The sequence below is a fragment of the Zosterops lateralis genome, assembly GCF_965231275.1.
Source record: "Zosterops lateralis genome assembly, chromosome: 5".
Lineage (NCBI taxonomy): Eukaryota > Metazoa > Chordata > Aves > Passeriformes > Zosteropidae > Zosterops > Zosterops lateralis.
In genome coordinates, this window is record NC_139766.1 from 11,045,718 (window position 1) to 11,066,850 (window position 21,133).

Below are 21,133 nucleotides of genomic sequence, written 5' to 3' on the forward strand. Positions count from 1 at the left end.
GCGGGCGGAGGGCGGCAGCAGGCCGCAGCAGGCCGCGCAGTCACGGCCGGTCGGTCCCCGCAGGACGCGGCGGCTCCCGGGGCTCAGCTGGCCGGGCTGAGGCGCCGAGCCATGGCACGGAGCGCCGAGGGCGGGCGGGGCGGGAGGCAGTGGGAAGGCGCCGGCAGCGCGGCAGGGTTATATGTGGGACGGGCCCGCCGCCTCCAGCAGCACCCGCAGCCCCGGGCGGGCAGGCTCCACCCCGGGCGGGACGGACGGACAGACAGAGCGGGGAGGGTCCGCTCCCCTCCTCGGGGCGCTGCGGGGCAGGGCCGCCTGTCTGCTGGTAAATCACCGCCCCGAGAGGGGACAGCCCCGGCTGCGGCCGTCCGCGGGACACCGGCGGCTGGGGGTGCCCGACGTGGCAGAAACATGTGAATCTATTACATGTGAGCGGCTGTGACCTCTGTGAGTGCAGGGACAGCCGCTTTGCCTCCCCTCATGCCCCTCTGTAATGTCAGCGTTTATAAGGGCATTTGTCGCCACTGCCACCAAAGGGTAATCGAAGTTTGGCCTCTCTTAGTTTGATGTTAAATACACTCTTGGACACAAATCCCTCTTTGCAGGTGTTGGAGCAGAGACACAAGGAGCTGAACATCGTCTTTGTAGTCACTTGTTCTGCATGGCATCACAGCACATTGTACGGGACACTTTCCTGCTGGCAAATGGATCTACTGGGCTCTCCACCGTCATTTGCTTCAACCAAAGATTTGGCAGCTTCTCTATAATAGTAGTTGGAAGTTTTGCCAAGGCCTTGATATTTGAAGTTTAGGGTTTGTTTTTTTTTTAATCTGTTATTAATCACAATGTATTCAGTAAGACTGTCAGGTGGAAGAGAGCAGCTGTCGAGCTCAACTAGTCACCTCCACAGTCTTCATAACGTGCAGAGTAAATCCTCCCCATGCATGCCATCTTTATCAAGAAAATACTCACTTTTGCTCTGAGGTAATCACAACGTTTACTAAACATAACCTTTAAATTAATTATTCCAGGAATGGGCTGAGCTGGCTTTCAAAAAAGTTAAGCTGACTTCAGAAAAGGATCTCTGGCATAGCTCACCTAGAGACTATACCAAAACTTTGAAAAGTCTTACTTGCTGCATATGACACATCCAACCTTGATTTCTGCCCTCTTACCCTCTTTTTCACACAAGGGATAAAACTCATGTAGTCCTGCAAGGTGCTGCCTCAGGCCTTCTGTTGGGGTCCTGTGAACTGGGTTTAAGTAGGCACAATTTACTGAGCTGCATCAGGCTGTAGGGTTGAAATCACCATACTGTGTTCCAATTAAGGACCTCTTGAATGCAGTAGGCAGCAGCCAGAATCCCCCACTACAGTTAGTGAGTTAGTATTTGTTGTTCACTCTGTTATAGGGGAAGAGTTGGTCCGAACCTGGATTTTCCAGCAGCAGCAGTCTCACTTATGACAAAAAAAAAAAAGGTATACATCATAGCTAATGATGTGGCATGTCTTGTGATAAGAAAACTGTAAGGTTTTGCTGTAGCACACATTTTGCCACACTTTGAAAAAGTAAGGTTTACCTAAATTACTTTATAGTGCAATATCTAAAATATTAAAATTGTCAGTGTTTTGATATAAACTTGACCTTTAAGGAAACAGAGTAATAAAAGTGAAAAGTGTTTGGCCTAAAACATGGATGAAAAGGAAACAAGAGCACTGTGTGTAGGTAAGGTGAATATTTTCATTATTTACAATGACAATTACAAGGAAGAGATTGGGAAAAATGTTTCAAATTACAAAGTAGCAAATAGTAAACAAAATAGTCTGTGAGGTACTGCTGTTACTAGTGTTGGACTACAGACTACTTAATAGTTCTGTTAGATTCCTATTATCATCTTTATAGTCACACTTGGAGACTTCAAACACAATATAAGAAAACAGGGTGAATATCAACAGGTAAATACAGCCACCTTAACTGGAGAGAGTTTTGCATATAGGATGAGTGTAAGGAGTTTGACAGAATCTTTCATAATTAGCTAATCAGTCCCCATCTCATTAATTTAGGATTAAAAAATAAATAAATCTGAAAGGCCTTTTCTGCTAACTGATGTCTTGTAGCCAAATATAACAGATTCAGTTATTTCTGTCAGATAAGCATAGGTGTAGTATGGGATACTCTTTTCCCCCAAAACTCATTGTTCCAAAAAAAAAGAGAGTAATCCCGAGAGTAAGCTTAGGAATAAAAATGAAACTCACAACAAGTATTGGGCGTGTTCCTCTTAGGAACAGTGAGTAAAGTTTCTTGGCTCACAGAAACTTGTTGAACACCTTTCACTAGAATTTGAATTTATTCAGAATTCAAATGTGGCACTAATAGCTGTTTAAATGATAACTCATTCAGTAACAGTTCTCCATTACTTGGAAAAATGTCCGTTTCATGGGTTCTGAATCACCTCTGTCTGGTGGAAATGATGCTTTACTGCAGAGCTGGAAGGGAAGGGAGGTGCCTCAAGACAAATCCAAAGCAATCCAGCAAATGTTACTGGTGACTCAGTGGGTCTCTGTTTTCTCTCTTGAGGCCCAAACTGTGTTTTTGCAAGTCCCAAAGGACAGCAGAGTATGTAGTTACCATGTCCTTAACAGAACATCAAGAGTTAGCTCCAAAACTCACCTACTGCATTCTGAATTCTCCTCTTTATTTCTCACAACAGGAAAGAAATTCTTGTCTTTTCCTTTTTATTTCTTCTTTTCCTTTTTATAAAGTTAATTGTCCTTTTCTGCCTGCTTGTTTGGATCTCCTGGCATACCCTCATGGCATACCTCTCCTTGGCTGTTCCTACTTGTGCCTGACAGCATATGTGTCATCAGAGCCATGGATGCTGGGCTCTTCTGTGCTGTGTAGGCCACATAGCCACGACAGAGCAATAGGGTGGCATATGACATCACACAGAATTAAAGGTTTAATGATACTTTAGTGCTGTTCTGGGGATCTAGATGCTGCTGATAATGGAAGTTCCATTTGAATTATCTCTAAATCTGAATTTATGAGCCTGTAACCATTAAAATGCATACTTAACTGCTGGAGTAGAAGAATATTTTCCACTCTGTCTTGTCCCAGTCCATACTGGGTAATTATGTGCCATCTCTTTAAATCTCTATGTGTCTTTTAGTTAAAGACACAAAGCATTCCAATTCACACACAGTCCTAAATCCTATTATTCTAATTCATCTTGGTGTATTCACAAGTCTTATGAGTTTCTTTGGAGTGAATTTCTATGTAACTCAATTTTCTTGTTGTTTCTTTAGTATGGTTGAAGATCAGGAACACTCACTGCTGTTATAACCTAACTGTACAAATTGTCTAAGTTAAAGACCCTCTGACCTTGCCATTGAGATCTCTAAATTAGGAGCACATACATGTTAGGTATTCGTCCTCAGTTCCTAGTAGGAGTATTTTGAAAAGAAATCCAAAGCGTACTTTTAACTGGAGTAATAAACACTATTTATCAGATTGTCTGCATCTCATTTCCTGAACTAAACAGCAAAAGTCTGTTTGCACTCCTGAATTGCAAGTCTCACAAGCTGATCCAAGAGAACATCTGTCAGTTTGTTTTCAAGACTGGACACTGAAGAAGAAAAGAAGAGGTGGGAGGAGAAATAAGACTTTCACAAACACATCAGTTCAAACAAAGTGAGAACTTTCTCAGCTGTCTACATAAGCCAGGCAAGCTGTGCCCTAGACATATACTTCTAAGGAAAATTTATTTCTCTTTCCTGCATCCCCTAACAGTAATTGAAAAGCAGAGGTCATTTTCTCTTTTGTGTTCTGCCTGAAACTGATGCCCATAAGTAATCTTTGGAAATGTTAATGAATCCAAAAGTCTATTCAAGAAATACTTTGAAAGTATACTGAAAGCAAAGTAAAAAATCCAGAGCTTTTTCTCTTCTAATAGGTTTTCAGCTATTCTGCACTCATTGCATTTGGTGCAGGAGAAAAAAAAGGTAGGTTTTTGGCACAGAGACAGGATGATCTGAAGGAAATGCCACAGCCTGCTCTGTTCTTCACTCCCTCTCCAGCCAAAAGAACAGTTTGTGTTAGTATGTTTAAGGGGCGGAAATTGAGACTGTTAATAACAGAGCTGGCCTAGAAATCATAAGCTATAAATTTTGCCACAGTCTTAATAGGCTTTTTTGTAGCTGTGAAAGGGGGAATTGTATCTTAAACTTTATTGTTAAGTTATTCTGCAGTCAAAAAATAAGTATTTTTGAACAGGTGTTTGGGAACAAAATAAGAATCTTTTTTTTTAATTGGAAAATACTGATTCATGAAAATTAAAGGTGTCCAGAGGAACAAAGCAAGACAACTTGTGTTTTGAAGAGCTGTTTGATGTGTGATGGCGTTTATAAAGAGAAAAAGATTGGACAAAATATGTGTTTAAGGAGGGAAGAATGGAGAAGGCAAGAAAAGACCCCTTTGTTTTTCCCCTCCATGAAATCCAAGTATCAAAATTGCAGGCTTTTTCCCTGAGCTGTAGGAGAAAATTCCAATTCTCTGATCTTTCTGGTCAAGAACAGGGACTTGGCTTTGGTGTTGTGGTGTTGCAGGTAAATATTCTATCTACACTGGAAAATTCAGTTTTCTTAAATAGTTTTATAAACTTTTGGGGTTTTGCAGAAGCAAAAAGACAGGAAAGATCAAACCCCCCTAGGAGTGCGGGTTTCCTGCTTTGCAGTCCCCTCTCAGGTGGCTGCTGAGGGGGATGAGGTGCACGGTAGACCGCAGGCAGAGGAAGTGCTCAGCAGAATACCAAAGTTTGTAGTTCTATAAAAATACTGATCTGTTGATCATTACCTCTTGCTGGCCTCCAAAGGGAGAGTGGTGACACCAGCTACAGTTAGTTCAGTACGTGAAGGGCTCTCTGAAAGAGAGAGGAATCTCCTTCAAGTCAAACTTCGGTGGGTTCTCCAAACAAGACATGTTGCCAGGCCCATGCTGAATCTGCTCTAGCTCATGGATTTTTGTGTGATTCAAATTTGTGGAACCAGCAGTCACATGGAAATGGTTGTGAGTCCTAGAAACTCCTTATTCTTGTCATAAATGGTTATTGTGAATTGAAGGAAAACACAAAAGTAAATGGGAATTTGCTTCTTTCTGCTCTATGAGCTGCTTTGCTGTTGAACAACTGCCTAGAACTTCAAATAACTTGAAGCTGGTACAGCTGATGTATCCCTGTGAATATACATGTCCCGCAACACCCTGCTCATCAAAAAGGATACAGTGCATTAAAGGGGGCTTAATTTCTAAGGAATGAGGTAAAGGAGTAATTTTTAGACTTTTTCTACTTGACTGGGCCAATATTTTTCACCTTAGGATGCTCTTAATGAAATGCCAGAATCAACCTAGAAGAGTAGTTCACAGTACAGTGAAAATGAAATCAGCTTATAAACTTCCAGAAGACCATAAAGTAACAAACAGATATTAAGATTAAGAACATACCTTGTCTCACAAGACTAATTTCATCTACAATAGAATGATAGGTATTGTAGACTGTGCAAAAGCTGTATGTGTCACATAATTACGTACTGGTATTACTAATATCTTTGATAATATTTTTCTATGCAAACAGTGAAATTAACATCTGGGTAAAATTTCACAATTCAGAACTTGGAATTCTGCTGTTCAAATAGTCTTCAGTCCTTCGAAGTCCATCACAAATTATGTTGGATATTTCTGTAGGAACACGTCTTGAGCCCAGCACTCTTATTCCTTCAGCTGAAGGCAAGAGAAAGGAACAGAAAAATTGAAATTTACAATTATTTCTTCTGGTAAATAAGATGCAATTCAATAAGAGCAACTGCGGAGTGCTACACTTTGGCACAAGTAATGGGCAATCCAGTAGTGAAACAGAGACTGACTGGCTCAATACAGTTGCCCATGTAAGTTTGCAAGCTTGTAAGAGACCCCACCACCTCACCTCTCCTCCTTTCTCTTTCCTCACTGTTGGTAAGGTCTCAGTTGGAATTCAGTGCCTATATTTGCATTTGCCAGTTAAAAAGTAGTACATGAATCAGTTGGAGAAAATCCACAAGAGTGTAAAATCATTAGAGGTTTAGAAATATGACTTAAAGCTAAAATGTAAAGACCTGAAATTATTTAGTCTAGGACAAAAGAAGACAGAATAGGAACATGATAAAAGTATTCAAATATGTAAAAGGCTGCTGAAAGAGAGTAATAACAATCTGTTATTTGTGTTCACTGGGGTAGCTCAAGAAGAAAAAGACTCAAAATTCTGCCAGGGAATTTTAGGACTAAAAGATCATCTTCAAGTGTAAAGTGTATTTTTTAACATAAAGATAGCAAAAGAATGGAAATGAGTATTGTAGACAATATGTGGGATCTCTGTTTTTAAAGACTTTGCTTATAAGAAAGCTTGTATAGATTTTGTTCAGAAATTGTTCTAGAAAGAACAGATCCTGTCTTGGATAGGTAGGATCTTGAACTCCCTTCCTACTTTATTTCTGTTTGTGTCACTGTAATCAGACAATCAGCCTGATTAAAGGGTATATGATAGGATAGCAGAAGTCCTTAAATGAGTTCAGAAGCCCACTCACATTTTCAAGATAAAAGAAAGAAAGAGACAGATTGGAATTAGAGATGAAGGAGGATTCCACTGAGACTATTGCAGACTTAGGAGTTGCAGTAGTGTGATAAAACCACGAGGCAAAACCCAAAGAGAAATACAGTGAGGCTGAAAGTGAAGATGGTTGTACAGCTAGAGTCTGAGGTCTAGGGATGATCAGAGGATAAAGTGCTGAGGGTGGAGGATCAAAGAGAAATATATAACAGATGGGAGGGTGGGGAAAAGAGAAACATTTCCTCCAGATGTCATGTATTATCTCCTGGAAGGATTGGCAAGATTAGAGAATCTTGCCAAGAGGAGGATGTACTGTGAATAGAGCTATACTAACTGTATTATATTAGAGCTATACTAACTGTATTCTATTCAACAAGTAAGAAAAGACTTCTTGTAAATTAGTTACTTACTCTCTTAGAAATGCAGATTCCATGTATTAACCCAACTTGCTCCCCTTGTACTATTATTATTGGTATCACTATGTGTTCAGTATATAACTCTGCATATTTTCTAAAACATCCCAAAATCAACCTTCTTCTGTTTTCCATCTCTTCCCTGATTTTTTTTTCCTTGATACCATCCTGGTTTATGTGACTGGTTTTTTCCTTGTTGGCAGAGTAACAAGGTTCAGGGGCCTGCAGATTTTATGAATCTTTTTATGGTGGTTTGGCTTTGTGGAAGGATGGTGTGGATGTCATTGGATATCAGCCAATCTTTCTGTGAGAGGGTCTGCAGGGTAGGTGCCAAGAGAGATGGGGATTGGAAGACTGGCACAGAATTTTAGAATTAACTAGAGAAACAAATATAGAATTAATTCTAGAAATCAAAAGTTTAAATTTATGAAGAAACCTTTCTTCTCTTTAATTCCTGACAGGACAAATTGTTCAATTTAACTTGGAAATGGTATGGGGATTTTACCATAAAAATGGTGCTTTCCTAGAGTACATGATGCTTTTCTCATCAAATTTTTCTAATTAAATGATGAGTCCAAAGGAAGATTGCTGAAGAAAGATGGGTCTAGGAGTCTTTCCAACCTCAAGTTTTCAAACTCCCGAGCCTTTTCCTAGTTATGAATTTAAACCTATATTTGGAGGATGTGTGTTTATGGTCTTCTTTTCATTAGCCTGGGAGTTGTGTTTTTGAGCTTTCCTCTGTGAAATGAGAACTGGAAAATTGTTTTATTATGGAATGGAAAGTCTCAAATTATTACAGTAGTTACTGTTTGAAGAAAAATACCACAAATTTCAAGATTTGCCGTAAAATTATAAGAGTTGGAAATTTTGGGTTAAGTCAGAGGCCTAGAACTTAAAGGTAAGTAGAACTATTTCTGAGGAATTAAAGAAAAAGCAGCATAAGCACAATTAGGAAAATTATAAAGCAGCCTCAGTTTTCCCTGTGAAGGTGGAATGATGGCAGAAGAGAGGAGCTAGCAGAGCTCAGAAGCCAGGATAGGGAGGTTGATAGGATGAGAGAAACCATAAAGAGGAGAACATGGGAACAAGTGTGGAGAAGATAAGGTCAGTCCAAAGGGCCAATTCCTCTCATTTATGGTGCTTAAAACACATTCTTGGAAAAAATAAAGTGACACTTCCCATGGTAGATGGTGCTTTTATTTGGAAGCAGCACTTTTCTCACATCCTACCGTTACTGTTTTAAACTGGAGCTCTCAGCCCAACCATGTGACTCAGAAAGGGCTGATGGCAGAACTGGTCATTACCTCTTCTCACCCAAGCTATGGGAATTTTTATTAGCTCAGACTTGTGAAATAATTGGCCAGAGCAAGTTAAGAAGACAGGTGTTACTGTTGGTCCAAGCTGTTTGCCACAGGGTTGCATTTGCTTACCCTGGCACATTTTGTGTGATGTCAGCACACAAAGAATGTTTCTGCAGATAAAGCAAACAGCAAATGATTTCATGAGCCTGTTTGTGACAGATGTGTGCAGTGCACAGAAACATTGTAGCACAAACTATAGTACTCCTCAAGATCATGTTATTCCAGCTCATTAATCACTTTTCTCTGGTTTGTCTCCATGGATGACTATCTGTGAAAACTCACCAGAGCTCAGGACAGGGGTTTCTGCTTGCCACCCCCTCCACATGGAGGCCTGTTGAAATTCTGTGTACCGTTATCAAAACCCCACTGAAAGACAGATGGGAGCTGTAACTCTTTCACGTCTGCTTCACACTCCTCTTCCATTTGGGGCCAAGAGCTGCCTTGTGTAGGAAACCTACCACAGTGTTTCATGCTGAAAAAAATAATGGGCTTAATCAGTATTCTTACCAAATCCTTTTATCAATGTGCTTTATCCAAATAAGTTAAAATCATTATGGCTTTTTTTGGTCATGACTAGGTAACAGAAGAATAAATAATAGGCCCTTTAAATTAGAGGAATTTGCATAATGAAATTACTGAATCACATTGTTACAGTGAAATTGGAGCATAAAATGTGTTTGGAAACGTGAATGTTTTAAGGGTTTGTTTTGGGGTTCTTTTACATAAGGGAGGAAAAAAAGGAGATGCTTGTCTTCTCTCCACTCCAAAGTCCCAAGGGAATGTATATTTACTGCTATCCCCAGGACTTCTGTGTGCTTCTGGCCCAGTCTTTGGAAAATTTTACTAGTCAAGGAGTCATGCATGCCTGTTTCCTCATCCTTTACTTGTCATGGAGCAGCTGCATTTCAGAGTTGTTAGGAAAGAGCAGTGACTACATATGGAAGAGAACATATCAGTGTTTGCAGTTGAGATTAAATCTGAAAATGAACAAGTAATGTGATGTTCATTGTTGCAAGGGAGAACAGGGATTCAAAAATTCCCTCTCTATTGGTGGACAGACTCATTAAGCTTTTCCACAGATAAATCTTTTAGCATTGGACATTTTTGGCAGGTTGAGTTGCAAGGACAGTTCTTTCATGGTTCTGCCAGTTTCTTGGTATTCAAGAACAGCAGCAGTGAACCACTCAGGTCCCAAGTGGAATGCAGTTTTCTCCACTGGACTGCCATTCAGTCAGGTCAAACAGCCTCAGAGTTGCAGTCCCACTCTCCCCAGCCCTTCCTTCTTTCCTTAAAGAAGGAAGAAGGCACTGCACCCATAGTAGGATTAGGATGAACTTCAGTTTTCCAAGGCAGTGGATGAGGTGTTTGGTGTTACAGTGCTGCAAAGAGAGCAGCTGAGAGAGAATGGAGTTCATCACAACCAGGTGGCTGAAAATCCCAAAACAGGCCAAGTGTGACATTGCCAGGTGGGAGTCACAAACCCAAGACTGAAACAGCTTCTGCACTGAGATATCTGGGTATAATCCCTGATGGCACATTGGCCTAAATCTTCTCTTCAGAAGATCTGAAGGAGATGAAGGTTTAGTCATATTTTATATAGCAGTATAAGAATTGGAGAACTCATCCTGAAAGCAAGGAAAAGAACTATGTGCTGTTCTCACCCAGAGGGTAAAAGGAGCTCCACCTGGCTCTCCATCTAACCTGTCAATAGTGACTTCCCTGGGTTCTTGAGAGATTGTCTCATCAGAACTACTTTGTTTCATGTTGCCTTTGTCTCTCATTTGGCTTCTTGAAGAATCTCTCTCCTCATTTCTTCCATTTATCCCCTGCCTCATTCATTCCCCATATTTAAAGAGGTGACTCTTATACCAGATACCTGATTTGGATGTGATGAACTTCACTCATGTAAATTATATAATTTATCAAGTTATAGAGGTCCCTTTTCATCCACCAACACCCCCAAATCTTTTCCACCAGAGCTGCTCTCAATCCATTCTCCTTCCAGTCTGTATTTGGATTGGGACTGCAGTCAAGTCTGTCTGTCGTATCCACAGGGTATATAACTAACCCAGTGAATTGAGACGATGGTTGTCCCTACATATCGTGCTCAATATTTTGCTTCTTCTTATATAAACTGATCTGTTCTTCCTATTGTTTTTCTCCTGTTAAGTGTTCCTTATCTTATAATATGTTTCAAAAAAACCTTTTAGATGAAAGCATTTTTCATGTTGAAATATTTTTATCAACAAATGGGAAGTCATCTGGTATCAATATTTAGTAAATAAGCATGATTTAGCAACACCAAAATGTTTTTTCCCCATTTTTGTAACTCTCCTTTCTTGACGTGCATGAAGTGCCAACAATCTGTTTTTCTATTTTAGTTAATGTTTTCTTATACAGGCTTTTTGATGGCCATGGTCTAAAAACATCTGCTCATGGACAGGATCACTTGGGATTTTGGTTGCTTTTTGGTTTCCACTTCAGTCTTTGGAGTTCAAATAACTCCCACTCACCTGACAGCATTAAAACCAAATCAGAGCAAAAGCCCATCTGCTGTGGGTGAATTTCCCAATGCACAGCTGACAGCGGATCTAGAAGGGAGCTTAACTTGGGGCCAGGTCCAATGCAGCTTTTGGTTTGTAGAGCACATTTGAATTCAGAGCACACCAGGAGAAATCCTGGCACCTATCTCTGAGTGAGGAATGCAAAACTAGACCCAAAATGTTCTGGACTTGGTTTTACTAGTGTTATATAACCTTTCCAGGACACTGAAGTCAGTGGAATGTTCAACAAGATCTTCGATTGACCACAGGCGACCAAGAGTCAGCTTATCTTTCTCAGCAGTACAGGGCCTCTTTGAAGCACATTGGGCACTTGGGAGGAAGACTGCTGTCTTCTGAATCACTGCCACCCTTTCACAGCAGCATCCAGCATCTTTTGAGGTCACAGCTGCCATCCAGATTTTAGCCACTCTGAGCCTGCATTGCTCTAAAAAATCGGGAGAGATGAAAACCTAAGTTTGTGTTGTGCCTGGGTTGAAAACGCCTTCCAATTTCAAAAGCCTTTAAATCAATGGCTGATCAGAAGGTTCTTTACTATGCAGGCAGGCTAAAAGTTCCACAATACACACACCTTCCAGAACACAAATACAGCTTTCAAGACACAACTAGAAAGATCAAACTGAGTTAGCTAGTGAAAAGGTAAAAATGTACAGGGAAATTAGATGTCATATTAGAAAGTCTGTCTGTTCAGTCTGAAAGCTTAGATACCTAAGCCTATGGTTACAATGAAACAGTTTTATACAATTTGCAGGAGATATAGAAAATTGTCTGGTCTGGAAAGCCATTACAGTTCTCTGAGGAGAGAAAATCCTTATGGATTAACCTGGAGGTAGAAAAATAAAAACTTCAACTCGGTGTTGGTTATCAAACACAAGACAGAGGCTCCTTAACTTTTTTATTGTTATGGACTTTGAGTTATAGAAGGGCAGAATGTTTAGATCAAGACAAGCAGAAAATTTAGTACATTTCATGAATATCATCCATTGAATTTAAGATGCAATTAATTTCATTAAATGTGGGTTTCTACTTTCAGATTAGAGAAATAATTCCATGTATTGTACTGATATATTAATTCCATTAATATTAAGATTAGCCTGGATACTTGAATTACATGTAGACATGTATTTGCAACTACTTATGGCTCAATCCAGTTGCACACATATGGATCTATTGCCATCTAAGCTGCATTCTATCTGGCCAGCAAAAGGGCACTGGCACTGTAGAAGAGCATAGCTCTCCCATATACCCCATTTTTCCTGGCAGTCTGGCAAATGTCTTGAATATATTAAAGTGCTAAAAATCACAGTCTGCATTGATATTTAGACAATTGAATTCAGACCTTTAAATTAGGGAAGAGGAATCACATTAATTGTGTCTCATTTTATTTGAGAGCTTGAAAAGGATTTAGTTCATTTTTCATACAAGACACCATCAATCTTTCCCTTGGTTTAGATGGGAATCAGATAAGCTGTGTAAAGTAAAGGTAACAGCTTGGGAGACTAAATAGCCCTCCAAACTGACACTATCCAGACTCCATTCTTTCATTTCAAATAAAAGCTAAGCTGGTCAGAATCAAAACTTATGCTCATCTAATGGCTGGTTTCTATCTCAGTCCTGTAGATAGATATCTGCATCCCTGATAAAACTGGTGAAGTTGATACTAGATATGTATCTAGATTTTATAATACTTCCAATGAAGTTTGATTCAGTTAGCAAACTCCAGAGCTCTGTAGTGGGAATTTACTTTGTAGTCTCAGTACTCTCAGTAAAGGCAAAGCAAGTCTGGAGGTCGCCCAACAGCTGGGGGTTGAGGCAGGGCAGTCACCACAGCAGTTACAGTGGAGAAATGTTGTACAGTGAAAGATGTTGCTGTGATGGGTCCTGATGAATATTTTCAGGAATTTCTGTCAGGCACTGAGCATCCACATTGCTTATCAAATTCAAAGGAATTGGAGGGGGTTCTAGAGCATTCCTAAAGCATGCTGAACAATCCAGCATATCCATTCTCTTGCATCAGTGGAGGTATTCTTGCTGACTCTGGCACCAACAAGAAAGGGACCCAAAGCACACTTCTGCTGCCAGAACTGTCAGAGCAGAAGCTCTTTGCAAGAAAAAACAGTGCATTTATTGAAATGCAATACATGTAATTTTCCTGTTAAAACTTCCTTACACATATAAAGCTTTGCTTCTTGGCTTGCATACTGTTGTCCTGTCCTGACCAAGGTGGATATTGAGCTGCCTGTTCTCTAATAAAGCCCATGACCATCCACACTGTTGGTATCTTTATGCCAAATTCTTTTGTTTCTCTAGGCTTTTCATGTACACACAGAGAATAGTGACCAGTAGGCATCTTACATTAATTCATTTATCCTAAATTCATGCAAAGACTTGAAGAATATGCTTTTAGAAGGAGACCAGTATCTCCTTTTCCTGTTGTAACTGTTTTTCAAATTTGGCTTCCCTTAGACAGCAGAGAGAGTAGAAGAACATGTGGGGTTTATGAATTGTTGCTAGCAAACTTGTGTTTCATCTTTTTAGCTAGATTTTCACATTTGAAAATAACATCTGCTCCCTCCCTCTTTCTCAGTAAGACTTTTTTTAAAAAGAGATTAGATGCAACCATTTTCTAAAATCCCAATATAATGAAACAGCTGAAAGAGAAGCTTAAAAAAAGGCAACTGAAGAAGAAATATATTCCCCACCATGATCATAACTCATAGCTATGTGTTGTGAGAACTCTAACAAGCTAATCCGCCTGGTTTTGGTTTTCAGACACAGATGAACTAACAGCCTCTCATTTAAGTTACTGCATGGAACCACTGTGAGCTTAAGAAGCATTAGTCATTTTATTTGCATTCAAAGGGTTGTGTTTTTTAAAATGAAAGGAATATCCCTTCCCTTAAGAAAGGAACATATCCTGCATAGCAAGGATTAGCAGAGAGGCAGAAAAATATGTGTTAGCTAAAAATTGATTACATAGACTCACTTGGGTTGGGCAAGGATCCTTCTGTGTCATCAATTCCATTCCACTGCACCAGCACCAAACTGATGATACCAATTGGATTGTGGGATGGAAGAAAGTATAATTTCAGAAAGGAAGAACCTAAAATTATTTCAGTGTATGTGTATGAAATTAAGGACCTTGAACTGTTCTGATCTCTCTCCTGTAGAAAACATAAGCAAGATTTGCATTATTTTTGCCAACTTTCTCTTAAACACCCCCAGTGTGATATCCATTGATACACATTTTAATTCTAAATATTCGTTGTTTCTTTTCTCACTGTTTCTTTCAACAATGTTACAAAAAGTCCTTCAGGAAGTAGTTATCAGCCGTTTATGTGAGATTTAACAACCATGCTTTTGCCAAAGAAGCAAAGAAGGTGATACAGGGCCTTCAGCTTGTCTGCTACGTTAAGGTCTGTAGCAGTTAATGAAATTGTGGAAATGTGCTCTATTCAAAATATGCTCTATTCCATAAGGAAGCAACTTTGTTTACAACAGGCTTGCTTTTCCAAGAACTCACTCAAGTTTGTTGTAGTTTTTACACTGTTTCTGTTTCGCATTGGGTCAGGCCTCTTCAATGATGTGTTTGAAACCCTCATAGATAGAATGGTCTATGCAATAATAATTCAAAGAAATTACCATGCTACAGTGGGGATAGCGGAAAATTTTGCTGTAGTAGGGATTCTTGTCTTTCATTTTGGTTTCGACCTAGAAATTATCTGACATGGTATAGACAGACAAATTGTTACCATTTTTTGATTGTATACATAGTTTGAAAAAAGTTCAAGCAGCTGGTTTTCAGTATGCTTTCTATTTTCTTTTCATATTAGTCTCATTATCCCTTACTTCAGCAGTATCACTAGAGATTTCACAGGAAGGCAGAGATTATCTTAAAAAAAAATTGAACTACATTATCCTTAACTCACTGGCAACATGTTCTTCATTTCTCAGAGTCTGATAAAGCAGCATTCACCTGAGCTTGGGAGGGTGTTACCTTTAATTCAACACCTATATTTAAGTCAATATATACCTTGTTTTCCTGCAGATAGAAAACCGATCAGGCATTTTTACATAGCAATACACCCTAGACTCTTACAATGTAGGATATTTCATTTCCCTAAGAACTACAGATTAACACCTTTGTTCACAGGAAACATTTTTAGGACATCACTGTCTAAGGTCACAGGAAAAGTCTTTGGCTTCCTTCCCAAAGAGCTCCTGAAAACAATATTTGTGCATAACTTGGGTCAAAGATGTCCAGAATGGAAAGACAGAACAAAACTCTGAATTTCTGTGGCCAGAAAATTTCTGTGAAATAGTGCTATGTTCCATGCTATGGTATTTATGATGGTTGTTTTTTGGGTTTTTATTTTGGTTTGGTTTTGTGCAGGGGGAAGGGAGGAATTTATGTTTCTGGGTTTGTTTGAGTTTGGGGGTTTGGGGTTTTTTTAAATTTTGTGGGTTTTACTCATTTAGAAGTTTCAGTATGGTGTGACTTTTTCTGTGGCCTACATCTATGATTAGCTGTTGTTTATAATTCTTTGTAGTTCTGTCACCTTTTCTATTAGACTATGAAATTTTAGGGAAGAGGATTATGGTCTTCATTCTACAGAGATAATTTTGCCTACATGCATGAGAGTATATAGACATATGTGTGAAGGAATTTCTTTTCAGACCTCCTGGGGATAATTTTTTGGTTCTCTTTACAGGCTTTGAGGATGTGTTCTCTGTGGTGTCTGCCCTGTTAAAGTCCATGTGATACTGGTAGAGATCCCAGAAGCTGTTTACATGAGAGGTTAGAAACTCATTTATACAAGCTGTTATTCTCACAACCAGATTCATAGTTCTGTCCTATAGAAAAATGGAATTTGTTTTGCTTTCCCTTAAGCCTCTTGACATAGGTTAATATTTTCCATGGGCAAATAAAATCAGCCCTGGTATCATTTCATGACTCAAAATGGCTCATAAATCCACAGAAATTTTCCATTAGTGAGAGATAAATTTACCTCAGAAATCTGTTTTTATGAAACCCACAGACAAAATATTCTTGAAGTCATCTCCTTTCATATGCATGGTAATAGCCATTTGGCCTTAAAGTACATTTGGAATTATTGAATTTTCAATTTAAAATTTGATAAAAACATAACTTATTGATCTCACTCTTCCTTCCTTAGTAAGTCACTGGTCCTATTGAAGGAGGAAAAAATCTGCACATTTATAAAATTAAAAATTATGTTAAATCTATCCTTTTCCCAGTATTTTATATACTTTACTTTTTCATCAGAAGGAAAGTAATTTTAAATTTTTTAAAAAATTAAAACAATTTCCAATCCATACTTCTTATAGTAATGGGCTGGTTATTCTTAATAGCAGAACCAGGACCACATTCTGCCTTATGGCATGTAAGGGCAAACAGGAGGGTTGGAAACCACAGCCTTGGCATTGTGTTTTCAGTCTACTAGTCGTAAGCATAAATGTGACTATCCACTAAAATTAAAGTAGTTCAGCAAGAGTAATCAGAAGATAGTAATTAGGATCAAGGTCTTGTGACAGGCATATTCTGTAAATAACAGCAAACAGAAATGAAGAAATGTATGCTGTCATTAAAAAAAATCTGTTGCTGAATTATGTCTAGCACCTGTGGAAGACAGCAGTCAGCACCCAGCCTATAAATTTAACATATTTTATTCACATAAGCAAGACTCAGTCCTTGCAGTCTTGCTTCTGAGCTTTGCCATTACCTCACTGAGGATTTGTGCCCACTGGCATGTTTGTGTTTGTTTAGCAGTGGAATTTTTTTTTTTTTCAGCAAGTATGAGAAGAAAGCCTGCATGTTTTTCAATTTTGAAAATATTATCCTTGGCAATGAAAGTGATAAACCGAGTGGCTAAAAATGGTTACTTTCTAGGGTACATTTTTTGGTTTATACCTGAAATAGGACACCAAACTCAATTACAACAAATCTTTCAGGTGACAAAATTAGCACAGTAGCATGAACTCTGCCAATTAACCATGAGAAGGCTCTCATTAATCTAGATTTTTGGAGTTTTGGAGCAATACAAATAATTTATTACACACATTACTGATTTGATACCATGGAATGGCTGTGTGCACCTTTGTAATGTTTGCTGGAGAAATGTTTACTGTACTCACTGAAAAAGCAGCTGTCTTTTAGTCTTCAGGGTGCTTGCCTGAGTTTTCATCAACTTCAAACCACAGTGCCCAAAGCTGAAAGGCCAATATAGGACAATCAACAAAGTCAATTGGATGTGTAATGGAAGTTTCCAACACTGGGATCATTGTACTTTACACACAACTGAGACCCGGCAAAAGTAGGTATATGCAAATTGCCCCACTGTTTTACAGGTGGGACTTCTTCCAAAAAAAAAATTATTCCAATAGGGACCTGCTTTTGTAGCTGCAAAGCCACATATGATTATCTAGGACGTTTGGATAAATACTAAAATATTCAGTAATGGTACCCATCAGTTTGTGGGAAACCACAAAGCCAGAAATGACCTGTGTGATTTCACAGTCTTATTGACCTGTTTGGAACATTCTGTTACAACTTCCTCCATTTTCTATTACCTCTTCCTCAAAATTAACAGCACCTGATGATTAGGCAGGGCAACCTGTTGCTGTTACTCTTTTTAAAAGACTGATTTATTAAGGAAGTTTGAAACTGCTTTCTGGATTGAGCTGTCAATCAAAATATCAAGCAAAGGAATATCTCATTAGCAGATTCTGATAGGATTTGTATTTGAGGTTTGAGCTATTCATGATATAGAAACTAAAGTTATACTACAGGAAGAATATCAGTCGAGAGAATCCAATGGCCAAAATTATAGGTGTCAATGGGTTTCAGATTGTTTTGAGAATGAATTTGGAGTTCTGGAGCTTTGGTGACAGGTGCTGAATATCTGACCATTCATCTGTCTAGCTCACACAATAGTACTTCAAAGTATTTTCATTGAGGGCAGTGGACAGACAGAAAAGCAATGTAAGCCAGAAGAAACAAATAACAAGAAAAATTACTGGAAAAGATTGTGTCATGCTTCACCCACTATTACATCTCATTCTTCCTGATAAATATTGTAAAATGTTGAAAGTAGCTTAATTTTTCAGTTACTGAGTCTTACATTCAGCTGAAATAAAAATGTGCATATGAAACAATTCTGCCTATAAAAATGTTTTAGTAGTGGAAATTAATTTCTGAACAGACCAGTAACGTGCAACTGATGTAACATTTCTGTTCTAAATTATTGGTTTATAGTCTAAGATATTAGTGACAGCTGTTCATTATCCTACACTCCTCTCTCAATCTCATTTCCCAGTGGACAGGCATCCATGGCAGAATCATCAGTTTTGGTAAGTGATTGTTTCTGCATCACCCTGGAGACTGAGCTATCCTACCATAAACTGAGAAAGCCTTTTAGCATCATGTGTTTCATGCCGTGCCTGTACAGAGAAAGAAATTATCTCTGTCTCTTTTGCTGTCATATCTACTTTCATTCACAAGCACTAAGCTTGTCTGAGGACAAGAATAATACAATGAAAAATTTAAATCTTCCAAAAAGATTTTTTATTGTTTAGCTTGGGTTTACCAAAGCCCATTCAGTCACTGTAGGATACGTCATTCCTTACTAAGCATCTATCCAGTGTTTTGGTAAAACCACCATTCAAAATCTCTCCTGAACTCTTCAACCTGATTAAATCGATAACACTTACAGCTTTGTCACTGATCACAAGCACATTAGCACTGACAGTGCCAAAGATATGGCTATAGCCTAAAAAATCTGAAAGAAAACAGGTTTCTCCTATCTCTTGCTCTAGTGATGTAAGCACGGTTTATTCCTACAGAGCACAACCAAGTGCAATATTGCCTTTTTAGTTAGTGGTTGGATAACTAGACATGAAAGAGTCTGAATCACCATCTCCTTTGGCTTCTATCCACTATAGTCTGGGACATTTACAGATGGAAGGCTTTTGATCCCTCCAGCTAAAGCTGTTCTTTTTTGTCAAATTAAATCCTGAAAGCATGCAAATGCAAAGGATCAGAAGGATCCCTAGGGATCTAGTGCAACCCTGGTGCCCTGAGGCAGAAATAGCTACAACCAGGACACCAAAAATTTAAAATAAAAACCAAAATTATATTATTTGGTTTTTAAAAAGTGCAATGAACAAGACCCTCCATATGTGATAGATCTTGGTATTTTAATGAAGTACTCTTTCTATTATGAAAATATACAGGATAAATTGTTTTCTTTTCCCTTGCAGATGAGAGGAGCCATCCTCTTTGTAAAAGGCTTTTACATTGTCAAGTCTGTTATATCTGCCCTCAGTCTGTTCTAGACTAAACAAACATTGCTCCTTCCACAAAGTTCATATTTCCTAAACTTCGTATCAGTTTTATTGTTCCTCTTTGTACTCTAATTTGTCAACATGTTTCTTGTGTTGAGTTGTGCCTAAACTGGATACAGTCCCAAGATCTCACTGGACAGAGGATAAATTTATGTCTGTTGTCCATGACACTTCTACTGATTTGAAGCTTGCCATTTTTGTACTACAGCCAAAATGCTTATTAATGTCTGACTTGTCACCCATCACAATCCCCCCTCCACCTCTGTTACCCAGTCAGCTATTCCCCATTCCACATCTATTTTCCGTAACACAGGCCTTTAACACAAGTTTCCTTTCTCAGAGAGATTTGAATTCTGATCATGCCCTCAGTACTGCATTTACCTCCTTCCAATTTGCCAGTAAAGGCAAATTATATGCATCCAGATTTTTTCAAAAGAAGATTGATGTTTGAAATCCTTTCCATTTTGATAGTGTGAAGTTCCAGCTGCTTGTTTTCAAATTCTTTACAAATCACATATTTGCATCAAGTATTCCTGCACAAGAGGATGTATGAAGTGACAGTGTTTTACAAAATTTGTCATTTATGACTTCACCTTCATCCACTGTCCCATTAAAGCACATGCTGGGAAACTCCGACATGTGAGCTCAAAGACACTTTACCATCATCTTGGTGCTTACCACTGCCAATTTTACACCAGTGGCACATATTATGCCTTTTTTTTTTTTAATCCACTTCTGAGATCCTTGACTGCTACCGGTTTCTCAAAGTATAATGACAATGGCAATCCAAGAATTGCAAAGTTGTTGTCAAACCTGAACTGCAGAGACTTTGTGTTTTTCTGCTACACTCTCTATAATAATAAAGAATAAATTAATTCCATCCAAGACTAGGCTCTTGGGATTGAACCAAATGTATATGTTCTTTGGAAAAGGATGTGTGAAATAAATTTGTTACAAGATCTTTTCAAGTTCAATTATAAATACATGAACCTACTTGTAAGTCATGATTTAAGCCTCTACGATAATGAAAATTTATTTGCATGGTACTTTATTCCAGAGATTTTGTTAGTTTGTTTTCATTCATGAAAGATGAATTTAAAGAATGAACATGATTTTAATGTGCAGAGGAGTATGGACCAAATGAAAAATTATACTTTATTCCACCCAGTAAAGAGCTACAACTTAGTAGACTGAGAATTTGACAGGAAGAAAATAGTTTCAGGTTGGTTTCTGATGTTTTCTAAAGTTGGATGAATTTAACTCATTTTGTTTTCCACCATTTATTCAGAAGTATTGCCTTAAGATATGGATTATTTCAAATTTTGATATTCCACCATACCCTGTGATACAGCACACAGAAACTAAACACGATAGTAAAAATTACCAGATTCTTCTTTCTTATGCCTGAATTCAGATATTTGCTAAGATTGTGAACATATCTGAGACATTTATACTTGGCTCACTGATCTATGGATCTGGGAAAGTTGCAACTTTGGTTCTTCACTCCATGACGTCTAACAAGTAATTATCTTTGTCTTATGTATCTTCCATAGGGTTCCAATCCTTTTTGTACTGTATGAAAATAAATTCCTCAGTCAACTTTAGCAAAATAAAAATAGGGCTAAAATCTTAACATGAATTGTATGTTTGCAAAAAAACCCAACAAACTTGAAGAATTTCTGATCTGCAGTAAAGTAATAAAGGTACATAAGAAATGGAAAATAGGCATATTATATAAAATTTTAATTCTGGAGTCTTCCATCTTTTTGTAATTCTTCTGGTACTTTTTCATGTACATTT